A 13,524-nucleotide genomic window follows, 5' to 3' on the forward strand; every position below is an offset into this window, starting at 1 on the left:
TCCTCTAGTGGGAAGGCATCTTCTATTTGAAGAATTGTCCAGTCCGTGTCCAGTTTAACAATCAAGATCCATCAGAAGGAAGCTGCCCACCTGCAGCACCTGTTGACTGAGCAAGCATACAGGCCACCTGGTCACAACCTTCCACACTATGGTGAAATGTACTGCATATCTATTTCGAATTTTAATAATAATAATAATAATAATAATAATAATAATGTGCATCTCTGCATATTAATTAATACATGCAAATGTTATGCAACCTCTTTTTGGGGTGAAGTATTTCCTCTTCTTTGGCCACCTTACTTCAAGTGTTCTAGAATCCTGGACTCTTAGCCAGGACTGAAGCCTCACCCAGCAGATGTTTCAGCAGCCTCCATCACTTCCTTCTCCAACTCTCCAGCCTGCCTTTTAGAACCTTCCATGTATTGCCCACAATCCCAACTCTTCTCCACTCTTTTCTTTGGCTGGGGCCATTTAAATGGCCCATTCACATCCTTTGGCTCCACCTCCGTCTCCCTCAACGTACTGCAGCTGCGGTCCCTGTTGGTGAGTGGATTAGCCAATGAAAGTGCAGCACTTGTCTCTGATGTCACTGGCAGGTGCAACAATAGCCGATGTCCCTTCATGTGTGCTTTGTCAATTCTGCTACAAATGATTTTATTTAAGTGCCATTGCAAACTATGTTCTGTTTTAAAGGACTGGATTCTATTTGTGGTAACAGATAATTTGTTTCCTATGGCTGATGTTATGGCATTTTCTGTGATGTTGATAGCAATAGCTATTCCTTTTTAGTCTCTCTGCATTCCTTTTTTTCCTCCCTCCACGTTTGTCTCTGTTCTGAAGGCCAGTAAATTCCACAAAGGATTATGACATTGTAAACTTGCAACGGTGATTACATAAAGTAGTCTGGGATTTTTTTAAAAAAGGAAGCAAAGCACAGGAAAATGGCTGGTGCTCCATTCCATGATAAGTGGAGATCATTTATATAAATGGTCCTTGTGATTTGCCAAGCACTTCTCTCAAAAATAGGTCTCTCAATCAATGCAAAGAAAATTACTTCATACTAGGGAGGATCTAGGAAAGAATGGAAAGGGGGGGGAGAAAGGTGTCCATAACTGCTTGGCCTTCCAGAAATAAGGCTTGCTCGAGGTTTTTGCGAGCCCCAGTAAGAGAGCAAGGCCTTAGCTAGACCTAAGGTTTATCCCGGGATCGTCCCGAGGTCATCCCTGTTCATGTAAATGACACACAGGATATCCCGGGAGTAGGCAGGGACGATCCCGGGATAAACCTTAGGTCTAGCTAAGGCCCAAGAGATGGCTGCACATTTGAGGGGACTCTGGGCAAGGCACCCTCTGGGCATTCCCTCTCATCCATTGATGGGTGCAGGCAGGCTTACCTGGGAGCAGCTCCAGGCTGCACAGAGTTTCTCGCCTTGCTTAACTTCTCACAATGCTCCCATATAGTGTTGCTCTAAAGCATAGTAAGGAATTAAAATGGAAGCTAGATTCAGCTGCCTGGCACTGATTGGACCACCAGAAAAAGTTGAACAGGGGGCCTAAGATAACTGTCTGTGGTGGGCTTAGTTGGGAACTGAGACCCCAAGAGCAGAACCAGGGCTCGCAGGGTTGAAGTGCTGTGATTTTTGATTAACAGGGACAGTGATGTCGCCTGCCACTAGTAGCAGCTCCAGGTTTTGGAAGGGCCCTTGGGCAAGACACCCACAATGGGCTCCTTCTCTAAGTGGACCGCCCCATAGCCGAGGCTCTCTGGTCGGTTTACATAGGATAAAAATACTTAAAAACAATAAAGAAAAATTTAAAAATCACAAAAACATACAAAACCAAACCCAGGCTAATTACCTATTGCTAAATGCCTGGGAGAAGAGGAAGGTCTTGACCTTGCGCCGAAAAAATAACAATGTCCGCCGCCAGGCGGGCCTCATCAGGGAGATTGCTCCACAATTGGGGGGCCACCACCGAAAAGGCCCTCTCTCTTGTTGCCATCCTCTGAGCTTCCCTCGGAGTAGGCACCCGGAGGAGGACTTTGGTCATCATTTTGACCCCTTGCTGGTTTAACAGGCAGAGAAACAGTGAGGAACTAGGCCATGGAGTCTATGGCTGCTCCTTCTCAACACTGTTATTGTCTGGGCCAGAGATAGAGGCAGGTGAACAAGCAGGCTGCCGTGGTGAACAGGAGCAGTAACTCTTGTCAGTGGGCCCTGCTGGGGTGTGGCCTCAACCATACCTACTCTGCTACCAGCCCTGCCTGTCAGCCTCCTCAAACTTCCCTACTTCCTCTAAGCTTAGTTCAAACTTCACAGTAACTGGGGGTGGGGGTGGGGATTTTCCCAGCAAGATAGATGGATAGATCAACACAGCTGAACAATTTTTGAACACCACTTGGGAGCCTAGCTATGGGGTGGGGACGATGATCATGAGTGCCTGGATTTAAAAAATTACCTCTACACCACTGCCCAAGAGCAGTCCCTGGATAGTGACACCAGCCCTGAAGTGATCTGCACATATACCCTGGAGAGTTATCCCTAACACCTTAAAAGTGGATGAAATTATATGGAATGAGCATCCTAGCTTGAAAGGCAGTGAACTCTGATGGTTGTGGTATAGGATTCTATTACTCACCAGGAAGCTGAAAGTGTTAGGATGCTACCTGAATATGCTAGGTAGCCCAGACAAACTAACTAACAAGCCAGGAAGTACCAGGAAGTCAAACTGGAAGAGACACTGCTACATCTTGCTGCATTTCTGACACCAGATTTCTACAGCGACTCACAGAAAGGTGGTGGTGGTGGCAATGAGGGTGTTTTATGATGGTTCAACAAAGATCTATTGCTTGCTGTCAGCAGCTTCCAGCCATTCCAGAAAAATTTGCAGCATGCTTATATTTCCAACCCCAGAAGGCAAACAAAAAGAAAGTCGATTGCAAATCACCAGTCAACTTTGTTTTGCAGTAGTTTACTGGTGTGTTGTAAAAGCGCCCAGCTCCTTGACGGTATTTCATCAAATGGGTCCGAGCCCAGCACAGGGTGTGATCTCCCTCCTGGCACTGGCCTCCTCTTGCAGAGGGGGTATGATTCAATACAGCCACAGAAGCGGGCTGGATGCCTTCATTCTGTTCTGACTATTGATAACTGGCAAATAGAGGGAGAAAACGTGGAGGCAGTGACAGACTTTGTATTTCTGGGCGCAAAGATTACTGCAGACGCTGACTGCAGCCAGGAAATCAGAAGACGTTTACTTCTTGGGAGGAGAGCAATGACAAATCTTGATAAAATAGTTAAGAGCAGAGACACCACACTGACAACAAAGGTCCGCATAGTTAAAGCAATGGTATTCCCCGTAGTAACCTATGGCTGCGAGAGCTGGACCATAAGGAAGGCTGAGCGAAGGAAGATAGATGCTTTTGAACTGTGGTGTTGGAGGAAAATTCTGAGAGTGCCTTGGACTGCAAGAAGATCAAACCAGTCTATACTCCAGGAAATAAAGCCAGACTGCTCACTTGAGGGAATGGTATTAAAGGCAAAACTGAAGTACTTTGGCCACATAATGAGAAGACAGGATACCCTGGAGAAGAGGCTGATGCTAGGGAAAGTGGAAGGCAAAAGGAAGAGGGGCCGACCAAGGGCAAGATGGATGGATGATATTCTGGAGGTGACAGACTTGACCTTGGGGGAGCTAGGGGTGGCAACGGCCGACAGAAAGCTCTGGCGTGGGCTGGTCCATGAAGTCACGAAGAGTCGGAAGCGACTGAACGAATAAACAACAACAACAACATGCTTTAAGAGCCATGTTCGGCGTTACATGGGATATTTAGTAACTATTAAAGGAGCAGTGGAACCAATGAGAAAATGTTGCCCTGTGAAGTCAGGCGGCCTCTTACACATTGCCAAAAGAAGTGGAAATGCATCACCAAAAGAGAAGCCAAAAAAGGACAGAGATTTGCTTGTGCTAATTTATATAGAGAGATGCAGATTTAGAAATAATTGTTGTAATTTAAATAATAATACAACACATCTCATTGTAATAGGGAAGACTGTGGCCAGGTGCCTGCTCAGTCTGCTGTCCAGGTGCTAAATAGTGATGGGCAAGTTCAAGTTCTCCGCTGTACGTTCTGATAGTATTTTATCTTTAAACTAGACTTGGATTGGACAACCCTTCCCAGAGAGGACGCATTCAAAATAGAGGACAATCCTCAGACAGTGCTTCAAATAGAGGACTGTCCTCTATAAAATGGGACACATGGCCACCTTCTGTGGAGGTGCTCCTGCTCAGGGTTCCAGCCAAGCAGCTCTGCTCTCTTCCACAACACTGCCTCTCAGTTCCCTATTTCCTTCACCCATTGGGGTTTCCATTTTTAACCCTGCAACAGAGACTCAGGCGCAATCTTCACCAAGCAGGATATTGCACTATGAAAGTGGTATATAAAAGGCAGGGCCACATCAAGCAGGATATAGCTCTATGAAAGCGGTATATGGTATGTGTCAATGGGCCCCAACAGTTGTCAGTGCACTTCAACACCGCTATAAAGCAGCAGTGTGGCTCTTGACGTTTATATATCACTTACATAGTGCAATATCCTGTTTGGTGTAGATTAGGCCTATGAGTGTTATGGCCACTGAGAATGCTTAGTTTTCATTGAGCTGGGGGGTTGGGTAGGGTGGGGGTTACCCTATTAGTTCCCCCCCCCAAAAAAATGTTTTGTACTTCTCCAAACCTTTGGGTTCTCCTGAGCAGGTTTGTGTGTGGATTGTGTTGTTTTGGCTATATAACTATCAGCACTTGGAGAATGAATTTACAATTAGTGTAATGTTCATGATTGGTCTACCTTACAGGGCTGTTGCACAAATTGTTGAGAGCATCAGGGGTCTTCAGATGTTCTCCTCCACGCATTCAATAAGGGGGAATGCATAATGTTCCTCATGGCATTTATCCAGACATTTTATGAAAACTGAGAGAAAGTTAGGAGCTCTTTATCTATAGAACAAAATCTTAAATAGAGACATAATCAAGGGCAAGGGATGAGATGACTAATGTATCTTTGTTCCTGGAATATTTTTGGAGACATCATGATAAAAATAAATAAATACCAGGTTTGTCCTGCAGCATGAGCCAACACCAGCCAGCATCCTTAAACATCCCATACTGGTGGCACACAAAGCCATAACAAAGCAGTAGAGAGCGTTGTGACATAGACAGACGCTATCTTCAAGGGTTCACTTCCTCTATGAACGTGTGAGGTCGTTCCATCCCCTTGATGCAGCTGCTCGCTGATCCTGACCAATCAGGTTTCCCACCCACCTGTCAGAAACTATATGCGTGATGAAGGCGCCCCCTTCAGGCTCAGCTATCACAGTCTGCTCCTGAGCATTGTGGGAACTGGCAGCATCATTGAGGGGGCAGAGCTGGCCCCATGCATTCTTGGAGGCCCTTTCACACATTGGAAGTGAATTCCGAAAGAGGGCCAAACTTCGACGGCAGTCTAAATTCTATGCCCAGAAAAACCGGATTCTGCAACCTATACAATATTATTTATTTATTTATTTATTTAGCACCAACAATGTACTTGGTGCTGTACAAAATATACAAATAAAACAGCGATACCCTGCCTAGAGGCTTACAATCTAAAATCACATTAAAACATATGAAGGGGAGAAAGGGGTTCACAAAGCAGAAATAAGAGAATAATCATAGAATCACAGAATAGCAGAGTTGGAAGGGGCCTACAAGGCCATCTAGTCCAACCCCCTGCTCAATGCAGGAATCATAGTATTCAGAACAGTAAATCAAGTTAAAATACCAAAAGCTATTGAAAACAAATGAAAACAAATATTATGCAAACCAAACACATTTCCATAACGTTTCTTATTTATATCATATATCATAAAGTATTTAATATTTTGAGTGACAGATTCTGGAAGGAGCAATAGCTATAGTCATCGGGAGTTGCTTAGCCCAGCACCAGGCCAGGTCACGGAGGTTGCTGCCATGATCTTCATTTCCCTAGAATGCCTCCAGGCCTTAGCATAGCATCACAGAAGGATGTTATGATGGCATCTGGGCTCAAGGGCATTGGAGGTGTTTTTACAACATTTTAAAATCAAATGTAAAAGTGGGGGACGCTAGCTTTAACTGTGGTGGGCCCTCCAGGGCACTAGCAGTTCCCCAGTATGCCATGTGCTGATTCTGGATCTGCCTTCAGGGAACTGAAACCCAAAACAGCAGTCACTAAGAATCCAGCTCTAGTAAGAATTGCGCTGAGTTAAATGAAGCTTGTTTGTTCCACTCTTCAGTCTGTTGTGGCAGCATTTTATGAAGCAGAAAAACATGTCTTCCTTTCTTTGGCAATGCTGCGTGCAGCTATTGTTTAAACATTGCTGGAGTTTTTAAGTATTATTTTGTGAGAAACTTAGAGCCAAACCAAATGTTTGGTCAATCATACATGTGTGTTTATTCGTTCAGTCACTTCTGACAAGGGGATTGCTCCTCAATAAATATAAACCTGAATTTTTGTTGATTTGAATGTAGGTAAAGAGTGTCACACTGCAGCAGCAGCAACACCAATTTATTTCCTGAGTTTATTTATTTTTATAGTGAGTTATAAATGCGCACAAGCGCATTATCCCATATACAAAGCTACGGAGGAGAGAGGAGCAAAGCTATAAATGTCATATGCGGAGCTCTGCAGATTCATATATAAATGGGGGCAGACAAACCAGAAGCAGGGTGGGGGGAGGAACGAGGCAGCAGAGGGAAAGGAACGAGGCAGCAGAACACGTCTCCTTCGTCTGGCTGCCCGTTTCCCCCTCTTTGTTTTTGTGAACCGCTCAGAGAGCTTCGCATATTGGGCGGTACAGAAATGCAATAAATATATAAATACATAAATGAATTTGTTTTAAGAAGCTTTCTCTGCGCTCTACAGAGAGACTTCAAACTAAAATCGGCGTGAATGAACGCGGCAGCCAATTGGTGCGAAATCGGCCAATCACGTTGTCCTACCCTCAAAGCTCCACCCACATATCGAAATCCGATTTAACTCCCCCAAAGACATATAGCCATAATGCGGTGCAAACTCGGACGTGATCTAAAAGTCGCTGTAAATCGCGAATGCGAAGATGCGCGTTATCGGGTTAAAAACCCGGTGCAGCAGCGAATGGATGGCTGCGTCATGTAACCTAAAACATGAATATGCACATTTAGGTCAGTGCAAACAAGCCCTATAGACAAGCCCATAGTGGTGCTATGCATGATAGTTGCATTAACCTTTGTAAAATAAGAACCCAAGAAGAGCACTGCTGGGTCAGACCAAGGGTCCACCTAGTCAGGCATGCTGTTCACATAGAGGCCAGCCAGCTGAGAAACCCACAAGCAGCAACCTCCCACCCATGTTCCCCAGCACTGGTGTACAAAGGCATGCTGCCTCTGATATTGGAGGGGGCATATAGCCATCAGAACTAGTAGCCATTGATGTTGTGCATGCTTCGTGGAAGCATGTGCAATTCTTATTTGGATTGGGACTATGACACTCCAACAGGGGATAGGATTGTCTTAAAAGAAGAAAAGAAAAGCACCCACTGACTCTAATAGAGACTTTTTCTTCTTCTTTTAAACCTCCCACCAGGGTGGGGTTGGGGGGTTGGCAGGAAATGTGAGGGGAATGTTTAACCCACCTCCTGGAGCGCCGTGGTAAATAGAACTGTCACAACGTCATCTCCAAAGTAACTTCTGCCCAGAAAAAGAATTAACATTCTAAATGGTGTATAAGAAAAGTAGCAGTGAAATTCTTACTGCTTTTCCTACATGAGGCTGTTAATCTGTTGTCTCTGCTTTCCGTTCCATCACAGAATTGAGGTTTGAGCACGACATGAGGAGCGTTCTCTAGGTGGCACTGTGGTATGGCAGAATTGCACAAATACACAGGGAAATTGTGCTTTTTTTCGCTTTCACAATTAAATGCTGCATTTTCCCTGCTCTGAAAAATCTTGCCAAAAATGTTGGCTTAACACAGAAGCTAAAGTGGTGGGTCATGTTGTCCTCTAAAGAACCCGTAAACAACCATGAGTAGAAAAAAACAAATGCACAATAAATGCCTTGTATAGAAAAGCCGTTAAAAAAGAAACTTAGGCTCCACAACACTTCTTGACAAGACCTGACCAGTGAACAAGGTGTGGCAGCGTCCTCTTGCTGCTAGAGGAAGATGCAGCACATAAAGAAATCACACACACACACACACACACACACACACACACAGCTTAGAATGAGAATTCTGGGACCTTAAAAAAAATAGTCAGTCAAATGAATTTAACCAGATCTTTGGACTCTCCCCAATAAAGGAGATTTTCATCATTAACACTCTCTTTCCATTTGACTTAAAAGAGAGCGAGAAATCTCTCCTGCTATTACTTCCAATTATATCATTTTTATAATTGATCTCAGTGCTAAGTAGCCTGTACTTAAACTTTTAAGCTGAGACAGGGTTTAATTAAAACCATGAAGAGGGGGAGAAATATTTGTGATACTCAAGCTGGAATGGTGTGTGTGTGTGTGTGTGTGTGGTGGTGGTGGGGAAGGAATCCTTATTCCCAACACCAAACCAAAACACACACACACCACTCAGTGAAAACTAATATTACTATCCCTTTAAAGGAAAATGAGTTGAAAAGAGTGCTTAACAAAAGTAGGCAGAGATTTCATTAATCAGGACACCTTTCACTAAACATTCTTGGAATGGATGCGTGCACTACATACTGGCTTATTGTTTGTGGGTGTCTTATATTTAATAAAATTTAGAAGCACTACAACAATAATGTGTTCCCCAAATACATGGGGTAAACAAGCACCTATGGGGCTGTCTATTAGGGTGACCATATGAAAAGGAGGACAGGGCTCCTGTATCTTTAACAGTTGTACAGAAAAAGGAATTTCAGCAGGGGTCATTCGTATGCATACAGCACCCGGTGAAATTCCCTCTTCGTCACCACAGTTATAGCTACAGGAGCCCTGCCATCTTTTGTATCTGGACACTCTAGTATAGCTCCTGCAGCTTTAACTGTTGTGTTGAAGAAAGGATTTCACCAGGTGATACATGCATCAAATAATACCTGCTGAATTTCCCTTTTTTGTATAACTGTTAAAGATACAGGAGCCCTGTCCCCCTTTCTATATGGTCACCCTACTCTATGTACATAACTTGCCGCTACCCCACACCAGCAATTCTGGGGTTTGGCGGGGGAGCAGCTCCAACTTGGTCCTGTGAAGACTGCCCCTACAATGCACTGACAATTGAGAATGGAATCCATCTTTCTAACATCATGACCCCAGTTGACTTGGCTAGTCCATTGTACAACGGGTATTCCACCTCTGTTCAAATGTCTCCCCTTTGCTAACTTCAGGGGGTTCTCTAACCACTACCACCTCCACTCCTCCCACTCTAATCCACCAGCTTCTCAGTGAGACACACTTACCAGATAATCCACAAGATGAGACAATGGATTTTTCTCTGAGATGCATGAATGGTCTGTGCTGGAAATGTGGTCAGGCTCCAAACCCTGCAACAATGCATCAAAGCCAAATAGAACGGGGGTGGGGGTGGGGGGCATCAGTACCTCAGAGGTTCACACTGTTGTATTCTAAGCCCTGTTTGGACAATGGTTTTTGCAAGGCAAATCCATAGGATTGATTTGCTTTTAGAAAAGAACATTTTCATCCTGCCAAGACTTACAAATAGGATGCCATTTTCAGACAGTGAGTATTCCCAATGTGTCTGACAAGGTTTATTCACAGAGTGATAGCTTAAGTTGGTGCATGTCCTGGTAATAAATTGAAATCAAGAGTGTATGAAGCAAATTGTTCCATTTCGATTTCTTCTGGTTACAGAGAATCTCATCTGTGACTCTTTCAAAGGGAAAGAAAATCCCTATAATGAAAGCAAAACCTCTGGATTATGAATCTCATTGCATGGTTATTCAGAGGTGTTGTGTCTGCAGGCTTTTTAAATGCATTTCCTATACAAATTCTGATTAAATATATGTGGTCAAATGTATACTACCGTATTTCTTCAATTGTAAGACGCCATCAATTGTAAGACACACACTAATTTCAGTACCACTAACAGAAAAAAAAAACCCTAAGACACACCCGCAATTCTAAGACGCACCCCATTTTTAGAGATGTTTATATGGGGGGAAAAGTGTGTCTTAGAATAGAAGAAATAGGGTAAGTTGTGTATATGAGATGTACATAGAAATAGCTATAGTCTACTGCAAGCAAACAGCATAAATTTGGTGGAGAGCATGCGTAAGAAATACTGCACAGGGGGAGAAAGAAGTTACAAATTATCTAGCAAATAACAGAAGCACAAAACAACAGTAAGTTTATAGTTGCTGGTTGATAACAACATTGTTTTTGTTTTCCTGTGCTAGGAAACAGAAATGGTATCAGTCAACTATTCCTGTAAAGACTTCGTTTCCTCCTGAATGTTTAGTCAAAGGTTTTTCCTAAGAGCCACTTAATTGCTTTGCATTTTTCCTTGCCTGAGAAGCCTGCACTGGTTAAAATCTATGTTTTGTTTAAAACATCTCTCGCTGTACTACATTAATAGGACTTGGGGAAGGCATATTCTGGACGAAGAGGTTTCTAAGGGCCAGTTCAGACATACACTAATTGTCTGTAGCACTAAACAGTGACTCAGTTGTGTGAATGAGCCATCAATCATAATGGTTAGGGCAGCTGACAGGCTCCACTGCTGATGCTTGCTCAGCTCCCACCCCCACTATGCCCCACCCCTTTGCCCAGGACTCCAAGCATTATTATTATTATTATTATTATTTATTTATATAGCACCATCAATGTACATGGTGCTGTACAGAGTAAAACAGTAAATAGCAAGACTCTGCCGCATAGGCTTACAATCTAATAAAATCATAGTAAAACAATAAGGAGGGGAAGAGAATGCCAACAGGTACAGGGAAGGGTAAACAGGCACAGGGTAGGGAAAAACTAACAGTAGAAAGTAACAGTAGAAGTCTGCACAACATCAAGTTTTAAAAGCTTTAGGAAAAAGAAAAGTTTTTAGTTGAGCTTTAAAAGCTGTGGTTGAACTTGTAGTTCTCAAATGTTCTGGAAGAGCGTTCCAGGCATAAGGGGCAGCAGACGAAAATGGACGAAGCCGAGCAAGGGAAGTAGAGGCCCTTGGGCAGGCGAGAAACATGGCATCAGAGGAGCGAAGAGCACGAGCGGGGCAATAGTGTGAGATGAGAGAGGAGAGATAGGAAGGAGCTAGACCGTGAAAAGCTTTGAAGGTTAACAGGAGAAGTTTATATTGGATTCTGAAGTGAATTGGAAGCCAATGAAGAGATTTCAGAAGCGGAGTAACATGGTCGGAGCGGCGTGCTAAGAAGATGATCTTTGCGGCAGAGTGGTGAACAGAAACCAACGGGCTGATGTGAGAAGAAGGAAGGCCAGAGAGAAGAAGGTTGCAGTAGTCCAACCGTGAAATAACCAGTGCATGAACAAGCGTCTTGGCAGAAGAGACAGACAAAAATGATCGAATCCTGGCAATATTATACAGGAAAAATCGACAAGATTTAGCTACTGCCTCAATATGAGGAATAAAGGAGAGTGAGGAGTCGAAGATAAAGCCAAGGCTACGAGCTTCCTTGACCGGAGTAAGCAGTAACAGGTGACTGGATTTAGGCCTTAGCCTGTCATCATTCTGAGGCAGTGTGGGAAATTTAAAGTGTGAGTAGGTAGTGCTGAGATGTGAGACGATAAAGAGGTCTGCCATGCAATCCTCAAAGCTTTATATAGTAGACATCTCTTCACACCTGAAGGGAGTGTGAATGCTAGGAGCTGTCCTCTAAACTCAATTAGCCTAACAAAGCAAGGCAGTTGCCTATCAACTGAATGGACAGTTTGCCGCTGTGCCCCACAGGCTTTTACCGGACCCCTCCTTCAGGTTAGGTCTTCAAGCTGTAACTTCTGGCATATGGCTAGCCTAGCAGACCACCTCCCACCTCTTCTCAACTCCACCTGCTTGACCCTGCGGTGGACTCTGGGATCTTCAATTCTGATGCTACCTCCCCCTCCAACAAACACTGAGCTCCCAGGGAGAGGGAAGATGATCTCTGAACCTGGCCCTCCTGTTTGATAAGCTCCTGGGAAGATTCCTCCTTGACTCGAGTCTTGGGGAATTTCCTCCCCCACTTCTTGTCTTGGCTGGTCTACTTCTTCTTCAGGCTCTGAGTCCAATTCGGAATCCACACCAGGGATATTATTATTATCTGCCTGATCCTGAATAATAATAATAATAATAATAATAATAATAATAATAAATGTATGTATTTATTACCTGCCACTCTCTCTGGATCGAGGTGGGGAACAAAGTTAAATACAAAAATACCATAAATTGCATAAAACTGATTAAAAAACATATAAAACTGACAATATTAAAATAACAATTGGACATCTTAAAATTCATCTGGGTAGGCCTGCCAGAAGAGATCAGTCTTCATGGCTTTCTTAAATTTGGAAAGACTATTAAGTTGATGAATCTCTCCTGGCAGGCCATTCCACAGTCTGGGAGCGGCAGAAGAGAAGGTCCTCTGGGTAACAGTTGTCAGCCTAGTTTGGGCTGACTGGAGTAAATTCTTCCCAGAGGACCTGAGTGTGTGGGACAGATTGTTCGGCGGGAAGGCGATCCCCCAGGTAACCTGAACCCAAACCATGTAGGGCTTTAAAGGTGATAACCAACACATTATACTTCACCTGGAAACTAATTGGCAGCCAGCGGAGTGATTTTAACATTGGTGTAATATGGTCTAGGTGTGCCGTTGACCAACATGGCTGCCATATTTTGAACTAGTTGAAGTTTCCAAACTAGGTACAAAGGTAGCCCTACGTACAGTGCATTGCAGTAGTCAAGCCTCGAAGTTACCAGCGCCACCCACACTGTCCTGCGCTGTTTGGAGGTCACTATAAAACCACCACAACAGCCCTGCGAGGTGACCCAAGAGTAAATGCTTTGCTCAGGAGCCCATCAAACCCTGGAGCTGAATTTTAACATCAGCTAATATAAATCAAATACTTTTCAATGAACACCATTGCCACATTCAACTGAGAGTCGGATAGGACTTGTTTGCATATGCATGTCTTAGAACTTGATGACAGCAACATCGTGGTGACCTGTATGTGTGAAAGAGCCATCACATATTCATTACAGATCCCAACAGTACATTTGTTCAAAAAGTCATTTTTCCCACCTCTGCCCTTGCGAATGGAAGCACAGCTTCAGTGAGATCCAGATTGGCCAATGGGATTTTCAGTCAATATCAGTCATCATAGATCAGAGGTACATTTAAATGAGGCCAAGCTTTGAAAACCTGTACTTACTACTCGCACATTGACTGTCAGCATTGCCTGGATTCTTAGTGATAGATGCTCACAAAGAAAAGTGTCCTTCAGCTCTGTGTCATTAATGAAGTAGAGAATTTGGAGGGGATAACTCTTGTTG

The sequence above is a fragment of the Elgaria multicarinata genome, chromosome 4, assembly GCF_023053635.1.
Source record: "Elgaria multicarinata webbii isolate HBS135686 ecotype San Diego chromosome 4, rElgMul1.1.pri, whole genome shotgun sequence".
Lineage (NCBI taxonomy): Eukaryota > Metazoa > Chordata > Lepidosauria > Squamata > Anguidae > Elgaria > Elgaria multicarinata.